Genomic DNA, 12,840 nt, shown 5'->3' on the forward strand with positions numbered 1-12,840 from the left:
CTGTAATGGAACAAAAAAGGAATAACTACAACCTACCGCAATAATGTTTCACAGTTACCACTAAAACTACCTGCCTGGAGTTTGCATGTTCTCCCTGTGCCTGCGTGGGTTTCCTCCGGGTACTCCGGTTTCCTCCCACACTCCAAAGACATGCTGGTAGGTTAATTGGATCCTGTCTAAATTGTCCCTAGTATGTATGAATGTGAGTTAGGGACCTTAGATTGTAAGCTCCTTGAGGGTAGGGACTGATGTGAATGTACAATGAATATGTAAAGCGCTGCGTAAATTGACAGCGCTATATAAGTACCTGAAATAAATAAATAAATAAATAAAATGTTTGGTATTAGGTTCCTTTAATCTAAAAATAAAAAGTGGGATTTCTGCGCTGTGTGTAAAATATTGTCTAAAATCTAGGCGGCTAACACATAAACAGTATATACAACTTACAGCATAAATAACAGTAGAAGTGTAGGGCCTTTAAACACAGGCGTACCAATATTCAAACATAAAACATGAGTATTGTTATTCGATTAAAAAAGACAGTCCATGTTTAATGATTCCGTCAAACATGTAGTATTCCATGATAATGCCACCAAACGAGTGAGTATACAGCAAGGCAAGCATGTCCAATAGAATGAACCGTCACCAATGGAAAGAATGCAAACTCACAGAAACTCTCTGTTACAGCAGCGTGAAAGCTTTAAACACACATAGAGGTCCCCTGGATATCACGCAGTGGATCACTTTCACCAATAGATTATATCGGGAACCCACTGGGAATAAAATAAGCTCACCGGAGCCCAAAAGAGTTCTCATAGTGTAGTAAGGTTTATTCAAAATGTAAAATACACAGCAAGAAAGTAAAACAATAAAAACTCACATAGATTGCTGCTGGCAACACGGAATTGCACAGCAGCGAGATGTCAGTGGCAAATGGCGCGCCCTGGCACGTTTCATCTGGAAGGACGTTGTCAAGGGGTTCCGTTAGACCCCTTTCACACTGGGGCGCTTTGCAGGTGCTACAGCGCTAAAAATAGCGCCTGCAAAGCGCCCTTGTCTCTCCAATGTGAAAGCCCCGAAGGCTTTCACACTGGAGCGGTGCGCTGGCAGGATGCTAAAAAAAGTCCTGCTAGCAGCATCTTTGGAGCGGTGAAGGAGCGGTGTGTATACCGCTCCTCCACCGCTCCTGCCCATTGAAATCAATGGGCAGCACGGCTATACCGCCAGCAAAGCGCTGCTGCAGCAGCGCTTTGCGGGTGGTTTTAACCCTTTCTCGGCTGATTTGAACCCTTTCTCGGCCGCTAGCGGCCGAAAACAGCGAAATTGACGGTAAAGCTGGGCTAAAAATATCGGCGCTTTACCACCGACGCACCCACCGCCCCAGTGTGAAAGGGGCCTTAATCTGTTTGGTCACTTTTGCAGCCAATATTGCACAGTGTATGGATAGGCTACAGTTCATGTTTGAGAACCAGCTTTATTTATTTATTTTATTTATTTCAGTTACTTATATAGTGCCATCAATTTACGCAGCGCTTTACATATACATTGTACATTCACATCAGTCCCTACCTTCAAGGAGCTTTCAACCTAAGGTCCCTAACTCACATTCATACATACTAGGGCCAATTTAGACAGGATCCAATTAACCTACCAGCATGTCTTTAGAGTGTGGGAGGAAACCGGAGTACCCGGTGGAAACCCATGCAGACACAGAGAACATGCAAACTTTCGAGGGCTATGCACGCTTCATCAGTTCTGCTTTTGATCTGATGAAGAGAGTACACCTCTTGAAAGCCTGTCTGGAAAATTAGACTGATTAACTTGTAAGACGGTAATCTACACACCAGTGAGAATCTCACTTCACTCTAAATTCTAAAGCCCTATAGGTTTTCTGCAATGCATAACTGGACAAACTGTACTCTTTTCTGGTCGTTATTCCCAATCAGCGCTGGCTCTATTTGAGAGACCCCTTTAGAGCTACAGTAGCCCAATCCAAATCTAGTTTTTAGTATATTCCTCCATTTACAAATCTTTCTGCTCCTATGTTCCCCAAAAAGCGCTGAACAAGTGTCCAGGTAGTGGGATACAGCATCTGTCCCTACAAAACAGGGTTCCTCTCCCTAACATACACTTCTTTTTGTTTGGTTCATGGCTCCGGCTATTTAACAACCTCACCAACAATCTTCCCCTTATAACTTTGCCACCTGCCAACATTGCTGCCAAAGACCACACCTTGCACATTTAATCCACACTATGCTATTTCTAGCCTCTATCATTTTTCTAAAGAAATGTGGCTTTCCTAAATACGTATGTTTTCCCTAATTTTCCCACGGTGCCACCAGCCAACATGACCTCGCCTTGTGGATACAGTTAATCCACTTTATGGTCTTTCTAGCCTCTTTGATTTTACTCTTAATTCTTTAAAGGTTCTATAGGTTTCCTAAAATACATACCTGGACAACCTGTACTCTTTTCTGGAAATTGTTCCAGATCAACACTGACTCCACTTGAGAGACCCCTTTAGAACCACAATAGCCAGTCTTAAAGGAGTATTTCTCCATTCACAAATATTTCATACTGCTATGCTCTATTCCAAATGGTGCTGAGCATATGTCCAGCTAGTGGGATATCTGTCCCTACATAACAGGGTACCGGTCCCCAACACACACATTTCTTTTTTCTGGGGCCACTGCTCCAGCTACTTACCAACCTTTCCTTATCACGGTGCCAACCACCATCACAGCTGCCAAAGGCCACACCTTGCAAACACATTTAATCCACACTATGGCATTTCTAGCCTTTCTCTTTTCTAAAGAAATTTGGCTTTCCTAAATACTTCCTTATGTTTTCCCCTAATGCCGCGTACACATGACCAGACTTTACGGCATAATTTGCCCGGCAGACTTTTCAACGGACTTTACGACGGACTTTACGAATGAACGGACTTGCCTACACACGATCAACCAAAGTCCGACGGATTCGTATGTGATGACGTACCGAAAGTTTGCGCAAACTTTAGAACCCCGTTAAAGTCTATGGGACTCGAACGTTCGAAATCAAAAGTGCTAATTTGAAAGGCTAATATGCAAGTTATTGTCCTAAAAAAGTGTTTGGGGACCCGGTTCCTGCCCCAGGGGACATGTATCAATGCAAAAAAAAGTTTTTAAAACGGCCGTTTTTTCGGGAGCAGTGATTTTAATGATGCTTAAAGTGAAAAAAAAGTGAAATATTCATTTAAATATCGTACCTGGGGGGTGTCTATAGTATGCCTGTAAAGTGGCACGTGTTTCCCGTGCTTAGAACAGTCCCTGCACAAAATGACATTTGTAAAGGAATAAAAGTCATTTAAAACTGCTTACGTCTTTAATGTAATGTCGGGTCCCGGCAATATCCATGAAAGTCAGTGAGACAAAAGGCATGGGTACCCCCCCCCCCCCAGTCCATTACCAGGCCCTTTAGGTCCTGTATGGATATTAAGGGGAACCCCGCACCCAAATTAAAGAAAGCCGTGGGGCCCCCAAGCCCTATATACTCTGAACAGCAGTATACAGGCGGTGCAAACAAAACAGGGACTGTAGGTTTGTTGTTAAGTAGAACCTGTTTGTAATTTTGAACTTGTACATTTTTAAAGTGTAGCTCCAGCCAAAAAATCTATTTTTAAGCTTTTTGCAAAACATAGGGAAGGGTTATCACCCCTGTAACATTTGTTTTGCTGTCTATGCACCTCTTCAGAAGATTTCACCTCACTTTCTGTCCCAATGACAAATGTTTTTTTGAAAATTTGTTTTTTTTTAGTGAAACAAGGATTGGTGATAAAGCATCAGTGGAGAGGAGACACGTTTTTCCCATATTAACTCTTATGCCGCATACACACGATCGGACTTTACGGCATACTTGGTCCGGCGTACTGGATTTCGTCGGACAATTCGATCGTGTATGGGCTCCAGCGGACTTTGTTTTCTCAAAAGTTTGACGGACTTAGATTTGAAACATGTTTCAAATCTGTCTGACGGACTTGAGTCCGGTCGAAAAGTCCGCTCGTCTGTATGCTAGTCCGACGGACAAAAATCGACGCTAGGGCAGCTATTGGCTACTGGCTATGAACTTCCTTGTTTCAGTCCGGTCGTATGTCATCACGTACGAATCCGTCGGACTTTGATTGATCGTGTGTAGGCAAGTCCATTAATTCGGAAAGTCCGTCGTAAAGTCCGTCGAAAAGTCCGCCGGGCAAAGTATGCCGTAAAGTCCGGTCGTGTGTACGCGGCATTACAGGAGAGAATTTCCCTTCCTAGGGGTAGATTTTATCTCACTTCCTGTTGTCTCCTTCCGTTTGCAAGTAGGAGTAGTTTGTAAGTTGGATGTTTGAAAGTAGGGGCCTGCCCTATATACTCTGCAGAAATTGGGGCCTTAGGTGTTGGTGTTGCCACAACACTGTAAGCCCTCACAGTTACTCTTGGTGGGAGCAGGACTGGGCCCTGCTGTGAAATATTAGATCAAGAATTGTAATTACATGTCCCTGTTGAACAGGGGCAGAAAATTTGGGCCTTAGGCACTGGTGCCACAACACTGCATCCCCTCACAGATGCTATAGTTGGAGCGCAGGAATGAGCCCTTCTGCAAAGTATTGCATCAAAAATTGTAATTATATGCCCCTTTTAAACAGGGGCTGAAAAATTGGGCCTTGGGCACTGGTGCTGGTGCCACAACACTGCAACCCCTCACAGATACTCTAGTTGGAGCGCAGGAATGAGCCCTGCTGCAAAGTATTGCATCAAAAATTGTAATTACACACCCCTGTTAAACAGGGGCAGAAAAATTGGGCCTTAGCCACTGCTGCCATAACACTGCAATCCCTCACAGATACTATAGTTGGAGCGCAGGAATGAGCCCTGCTGCAAAGTATTGCATCAAAAATTGTAATTATATGCCCCTGTTAAACAGGGGCTGAAAAATTGGGCCTTGGGCGCTGGTGCCACAACACTGCAACCCCTCACAGATACTCTAGTTGGAGTGCAGGAATGAGCCCTGCTGCAAAGTATTGCATCAAAAACTGTAATTACACGCCCCTGTTAAACAGGGGCAGAAAAATTGGGCCTTAGCCACTGCTGCGACAACACTGCACCCCCTCACAGATACTATAGTTGGAGAGCAGGAATGAGCCCTGCTGCAAAGTATTGCATCAAAAATTGTAATTATACGCCCCTGTTAAACAGGGGCAGAAAAATTGGGCCTTAGCCACTGGTGGCGGTGCCCAGAACCAAAAATGTTCTTACAAGCTATCAGCATGAAAATTGAGGAGGAAGAGGATTGACACTCAGCATAACAGGATAGTCACTCAGCATCAGCATAGACAGTCTTGAAGGGATCTCACATTAAAAAAAAAATATTTGGTTACATCAGCATCAGGTGCTTGGTAGCTTTTGATCCAAGACTGATTCATTTTTATGAAGGTCAGCCGATCGACCGATTCGGTGGACAGGCGCACCCTGTGATCGGTTACAAAGCCTCCAGCAGCACTGAATGTGCGTTCCGAAAGAACGCTGGATGCAGGACAGTAGCTCAATCACATACTGTGCAAGCTATGGCCAGTGATCCATCTTCAAGACCCAGTAACCCAGAGGATTTTCGGTGGGAAAGGTGTCCAAGTCTGATCTTGCCCCTAGGTATTCCTGCACCATGTGAATCAGACGCCTGTGATGGTTGCTGGAACCGATCATACATTGGGGCTGCGGACTAAAAAATTGTCTGAACGCATCGGTCAGACAGCCACCTTCTCCACCGCTCCTTCGATGACTGACCGAAGTCTCAGCAACACGTTGTCCAGGAGGACCAGGAAATTGTAACCTCCCAGGCTCTGGAAACGCATTGCACAAACCTTTCTGCAAGGCCTCCCGAAGATGTTTCATCCTCTGCTCCCTCTGCGACGGCAAGATAAGGTCCGCAACCTTACCCTTGTAACGTGGATCAAGGAGGGTTGCCAGCCAGTAATGATCCCTCCTCTTGATACCACAAATATGAGGATCCTTCCGCAGGCTTTGCAGAATCAGGAAGTCCATGCAGCGTAGGTTAGCTGAGGCATTCGGTCCAGAGTCCTCTGGGTCACTAAGAATGACATGATCCGCAGCCACCTCCTCCCAGCCACGTACAAGTCCATGGGTTTCTTCGGACTGTAGATGATCCCTTGAAGACTACTGCTGATGCTGAGTGCCAGGCTCCACCTCCACGCTGACACAATCATCCTCCTGCTCCTCCTCCTCGTCCTCTTCCTGTGTGATCGGCGGGCATGCAGGAACACTGTCTGGATAAAGAGGGCCTTGAGAGGTAAGGAAGTCCTCCTCTTCCTCCCTCTGTTCTGCCTCAAGTGCCCTGTCCATTATTCCACGCAGCATGTGCTCCAACAGGTGGACAAGAGGGACAGTGTCACTGATGCATGCACTGTCACTGCTCACCATCCTCGTGGCCTCCTCAAATGGTGACAGGACAGTGCATGCATCCCTGATCATAGCCCACTGGCGTGGGGAAAAAAAAAACAAGGTCCCCTGACCCTGTCCTGGTGCCATAGTCGCATAGGTACTCATTGATGGCCCTCTACTGCATGTGCAGCCGCTGCAGCATGGCCAACGTTGAGTTCCACCTGGTGGGCATGTCACAGATTAGGCGGTTCTTGGGCAGGTTAAATTAATTTTGGAGGTCAGCCAGCCAAGCACTGGCATTATATGACCTACGGAAATGCACACAGCCTTTTCTGGCCTGCCTCAGGACATCCTGTAAGCCCGGGTACCTGCCCAAGAAACGCTGCACACCCAAGTTAAAGACGTGAGCCAAACAGGGCACATGGGTCAGTTGTCTCTGTCGGAGGGCGGAGAGGAGGTTGGTGCCATTGTCGCAAACCACCATTCCTGGCTTAAGCTGGCGTGGCGTCAACCACCTCTGAACCTGCCCCTGCAGAGCTGACAGAATCTCTGCCCCATTGTGGCTCCTGTCCCCCAAGCACACCAGCTCAAGCACCGCATGGCATCTTTTTGCCTTGCGAAGCCCCTTGAACGCCTATGGAGCACCGCTGGTTCCGAGGACAAATCAGCACAGGAAGAGGCCATGGAGGAAGAAGAAGAGGAGGGGGGTGGAGGAGAGAGGTGTGGCAGAATCATTACTAGTAGAATTTTGGAGTCATGGTGGCGGAACAACCTCAAACACTACTACACCCTGTCCTGCATCCTTCCCAGCTGCCAGAAGAGTCACCCAGTGCGCAGTGAAAGATAGGTAATGTCCCTGTCCATGCCTGCTGGACCATGAGTCAGCGGTAATATGCACCTTACCGCTGACCGCCCTGTCCAGCGAGGCCAAGACATTGCCTTCCACATGACGGTAGAGAGCCGGAATCGCCTTCCGTGAGAAAAAGTGTGGTTTGGGAACCTACCACTGAGGAACCGCACATTCCACAAACTCACGGAAGGGGGCAGAGTCTACCAACTGAAAAGACAGCAGTTGAAGTGCTAGAAATTTAGCCAAGCTAGCATTCAACCGCTGGGCATGTGGATGGCTGGGAGCGAACGTTTTTCGGCGCTGCAGCAGCTGGGGCAGAGAAATTTGCCTGGTACAATCTGACGTGTACCGATAGCAGATTGCCCGCAAGTACTTGGCCGTGACACACCTAATTCTACACCTTCATTCCTCTCAGTGCAGGTTTCAGAGAGGACTGAAGGTATAGTGGGGTTGGAGATCCCAGCTGATGAGGAGCAAGGAGAGGTCCGCTTTGTTCTTTGGCGTGGGTCTTTTAGGGACGCTTGCCAACGACCTGCATGGCAGGTCGACCTATGTCTGGTCAAGCATGTGGTGCCCAAGCGGGTGATGTTTTGCCACGCGAGATACTCTTGAGACATATGTTGCAAATAGCAGCGGTGGGATCTGATGCACTTGTCTCAAAAAAGGGCCACACCAAAGAACGCGCAGAGACAACAGCACCCTGCCCATGCTGGGCTCTGCGGTGTGATGCATTCGGTGTGCTGCCCTTGAGCTGGCCCCTGGAGGGCATCCTGCCTCATTGGAGATGTGCCTTCTCCTCCTCTCTCTTATCAGGCACCCACGTGAAGTCAGTGACTTCCTCATCATCCCCTCCCTCCTGATCACTGGAGCAAACCTGGCAGTATGCTGCAGCTGGGGGAACATGACTGCCAGATTGCTGTCCTTCTTGGGCACCCTCTCTTTCTGGGCTCACATTACTGCCTTCCTCTAGCTGGGTACCATCATCGGAGCCTTCAAAACGCTGGGCATCCTCCTGAAGCATGTACCCAACACTGTGGTCAAACAGTTCGGGGGACTCCTCAGGAGGACATGGTGGGGCTAGGGAAGGAGTGACTGATGCAATTGAGCCGAGGGAAGAGGCCGCGTTGGCAGCTGCTTTGCCAGACAAAGTACCCTGAGCCTGGGTGAGAGAGGATGACAGCTTGGTCATCCACTCTACCAAGTCTTTGGCATGTTCCGGCTCAACACGGCCAGCTGCCGAAAAAATGGACAAGCGTGTCCCACGGCCACGTGCTGATGAGGATGCACCGTGTCCACGACCAGCACTGTTGCCTCTAGACACAGAGCCTGCTTGCCCTCTTTTATTGGCTTGTGACTGTCTGCCTCTCCTTCCTGGCCTTCCAGACATACTAATGGCCTGCAGTGAGATGTAGCTGAACAAAGCTGGGATGTATATATATATATATATATATATATATATATATATATATATATATATATATATACTGATTATACTGCAGCTAGCAGAATCAGTTGCCTGCCTGCCTGTAGTATTATTAGTATGAGAACACCAGCAATTGTCTTCAGGTAGCTTTAGGTGCACACTGTGCAGAGGACACAGTACACTAACTGTAAAAACTGCAGCTGCCTGCCTGTGGTATTAGTAGGATCAGAACACCAGCAATTGTCTTCAGGTAGCTTTAGGTGCACACTGTGCAGAGGACCAGGTACACTAACTGTAAATACTGCAGCTACCTGCCTGTGGTACTAATAGGATCAGAAGAACACCACCAATTTTCTTCAGGTAGCTTTAGGTGCACACTGTGCAGAGGACACAGTACACTAACTGTAAATACTGCAGCTACCTGCCAGTGTTACTATTGGATCAGAACACCAGCAATTGCCTTCAGGTAGCTTTAGGTGCACACTGTGCAGAGGATACAGTACACTAACTGTAGTATACTGTAGAGGATACAGTACACTAGCTGCCTGCCTGTGGCACTAATAGGATCAGAACAACAGCAATTGTCTTCAGGTAGCTTTAGGTGCACACTGTGCAGAGGACACAGTACACTAACTGTAAATACTGCAGCTGCCTGCCTGTGGTACTAATAGGATCAGAAGAACACCAGGAATTGTCTTCAGGTAGCCTTAGGTACACACTGTGCAGAGGACACAGCACACTAACTGTAAATACTGCAGCTGCCTGCCTGTGGTATTAATAGGATCAGAACACCAGCAATTGCCTTCAGGTAGCATTAGGTGCACACTGTGCAGAGGACACAGTACACTATATGTAAATACTGCAGCTGCCTGCTTGTGGTATTAATAGGATCAGAACAACAGCAGTTGTCTTCAGGTAGCTTTAGGTGCACACTGTGCTCCGGAGCAGCGGCCATCTTGGTACACCCGGCGGCCGTTTACCACGTGATCGCTCCGTCAATTGACGGAGCGATCACTTGTAAACAAACAAGTTATGTTATGACGCCGGTTCCTCTCTCCCCTCTGTGTCCTGATCTGTACAGTGGAGGGGAGAGATCAGATGGCAGCAGTGCCAATACTTTGCCATACCCTGCCAATACTCTGCAATGCCCTGCCAATACTCTGCAATGCCCTGCCAATACTCTGCAATACCCTGACAATACTCTGCAATATCCTGACAATACCCTGCCAATACTCTGCAATACCCTGCTAATACTCTGCAATACCCTGCTAATACTCTGCAATGCCCTGCCAATGCTCTGCAATACCATGTCAACACTCTGCAATACCCTGCTAATACTCTGCAATACTCTGCCAATACCTGCCAATACCCTGCCAATACCCTGCCAATACTCTGTCATACTCTGCCATACTCTGCAATACCCTGCCAATATTCTGCCAATATCCTGCAATACCCTGCAATACTCTGCCAATACTCTGCAATACTCTGCCAATACCCGCCAATACCCACCAATACTCTGCCAATACTCTGCCAATACTCTGGCAATACCCTGCCAATACTCTGCCAATACCCTGCCAATACTCTGCCAATACCCTGCCAATACTCTGCAATACCCTGCCAATACTCTGAAAATACCCTGCCAATACTCTGCCAATACCCTGCCAATACCCTGCCAATACCCTGCCAATACTCTGCAATACCCTGCCAATACTCTGCCAATACTCTGCAATACCCTGCTAATGTATTATTAAAGTGGGGGGGATTGCGGATATTATAGTGGGGGAGATTGCGGATATTACAGTGGCGGAGATGACGTAGATATTAAAGTGGGGGAGATGATGTGGATTTTACAGTGGGGGAGATTTTTTTTTGTTGATCCGAAAATGATCCGAACCGTGACTCCTGATCCGAGGAATGATCCGAACCGTGAGTTTTTTGATCCGTTGCACCCCTACACAGTACACTAACTGTAAATACTGCAGCTGCCTGCCTGTGGTATTAATAGGCTCAAAAGAACACCAGCAATTTTCTTCAGGTAGCTTTAGGTGCACACTATGCAAAGGACACAGTACACTGCCTGCCTGTCAGTATATTAGGAAGAGAATAACAGGAACGGATCTAGCTAAACTGAATACAGTATATATATATATATATATATATATATATATATATATATATATATACACAACACCTAGGATGCATATATATACACAATACACTGTAAGTGCAGCTAACTGACTCGCCTGCCTACTCTATCTAACTTAAATCAAATGACACTGTTTCTCTGTCTATCTCTCTCCGCCGCCGCAACACACTACACAAGGCTGCCATGCAGGCGGCCTTATATAGTGTGGGGAATGTACTAAACCCCCTGAGTCATAATTGGCCAAAGCCACACTCTGTACAGACGGTGCTGTGATTGGCCAAGCATGCGGGTTATAGTGCATGCTTGGCCAATCATCAGCTAGCAATGCACTGCAATGCCACAGTGAATTATGGGCCGTGACACGCCACTCGAATTTGGCGCGAACGGCCCATAACGTTTGCAATTTGACGAACAATCGAACATGCGATGTTCGAGTGGAACATGGGTTCAACTCGAAGGCGAAGCTCATCCCTACTTTTGAGTTTCACTAGGCATTCACTGCAGTGGCTTGGGGGCAATAGCAGTGTGACCTGAATGATTCCTGGATGCTCATTACCTAAGGAAAAAAACAGAACAGTACAGATGAAGTCAACAAGTTTAACACCGAAACAAGATTTTGTGTGGACTTATTACATGCACTCTCACACAGTTTCATCCTACTCCTCTCCATGTACCCATTTAAATTCATGAGATTGAACTACAGTAATACACTTTTAGCAAAACTTTAAGTGGTTGTAAGCCTAAAAAAATAAATAATAAAATGATCCTGTTCGTTTACAGCACAATATATACAGCACAGTGTTTCTGCAATGTCATTTGTCCAATTCTTTGCTTTAAAATACCTGGTTGATCCTGCCTGTTCCTGTGTCCGCCTAAGTGTGCTGACCACGGTAATCATGGTTGCTGATCCATGATACCATGATCAGTTTACTTGCCTTCATCATCCCGCAGTCTCTCCCCCTCCCTCCCTCCCTGCCTGTCAGCTCAGTAGTTAGTGATGTGAGAGCCGATCTGCTCCCCACCCCTCCCCTCCTGCTACTATATCGTGTGACTGTAAAGTCACTATGCATAATCACTGGAACCCCTCTGATATAACAAGCTATGCTGCACAGTATATGTGTTAATTTAAAATTATGCAGCTAAATACCTTATTTCAGAGCGCCGCTGTGTGGTCACATGACTTTTCGCCAGTCTCCTTCCAGCTGACATAAGAGGGGAACTTTCATCTCCTCCTGCTGTAGCTGCAGTGGTGGCTAGGGATGAGCTTCGAGTTCAAGTCGAACCCATGTTCGACTCAAACATCGCCTGTGCGACCGTTCGTCGAATTGTGAACATTATCGGCCGTACGTGCGAAATTCGAGTGTTGTGTCATGGCCCATCATTCACTGCGGCATCGCAGTGCATTGCTGGCTGATGATTGGCCAAGCATGGACTATGACCTGCATGTTTGGCCAATCACAGCGCTATCTGTACAAAGAGCCGTAATTGGCCAAAGCCAGGGTGGCTTTGGCCAATTGTGGCTCAAGGGGTTTAGTACACGCCCCACACTATATAAGGCCGCCTGCATGGCGGCCTTGTGTAGTGTGTTGCGGCAGCGGATAGATAGACAGAGAGACAGTGTCATTTGATTTAAGTTAGAGTAGGCAGGTGAGTCAGTTAGCTGCACTTACAGTGTATTGTGTATATATATATGCATCCTAGGTGTTATATATATATATATATATATATTCAGTTTAGCTAGATCCGTTCCTGTTATTCTCTTCCTACTAACAGGCAGGCAGGTGTTTTTACAGTATTTACAGCTACCTGAAGAAAATTGCTGGTGTTCTTCTAATCCTATTAGTTCCACAGGCAGGCAGCTGTAGTATTTACAGTTAGTGAACTTTGTCCTCTGCACAGTGTGCACCTAAAGCTACCTGAAGACAATTGCTGTTGTTCTGATCCTATTAATACCACAGGCAGGCAGCTGTAGTATTTACAGTTAGTGTACTGTGTCCTCTGCACAGTG

This window comes from Aquarana catesbeiana, linkage group LG07, assembly GCF_042186555.1.
Source record: "Aquarana catesbeiana isolate 2022-GZ linkage group LG07, ASM4218655v1, whole genome shotgun sequence".
Lineage (NCBI taxonomy): Eukaryota > Metazoa > Chordata > Amphibia > Anura > Ranidae > Aquarana > Aquarana catesbeiana.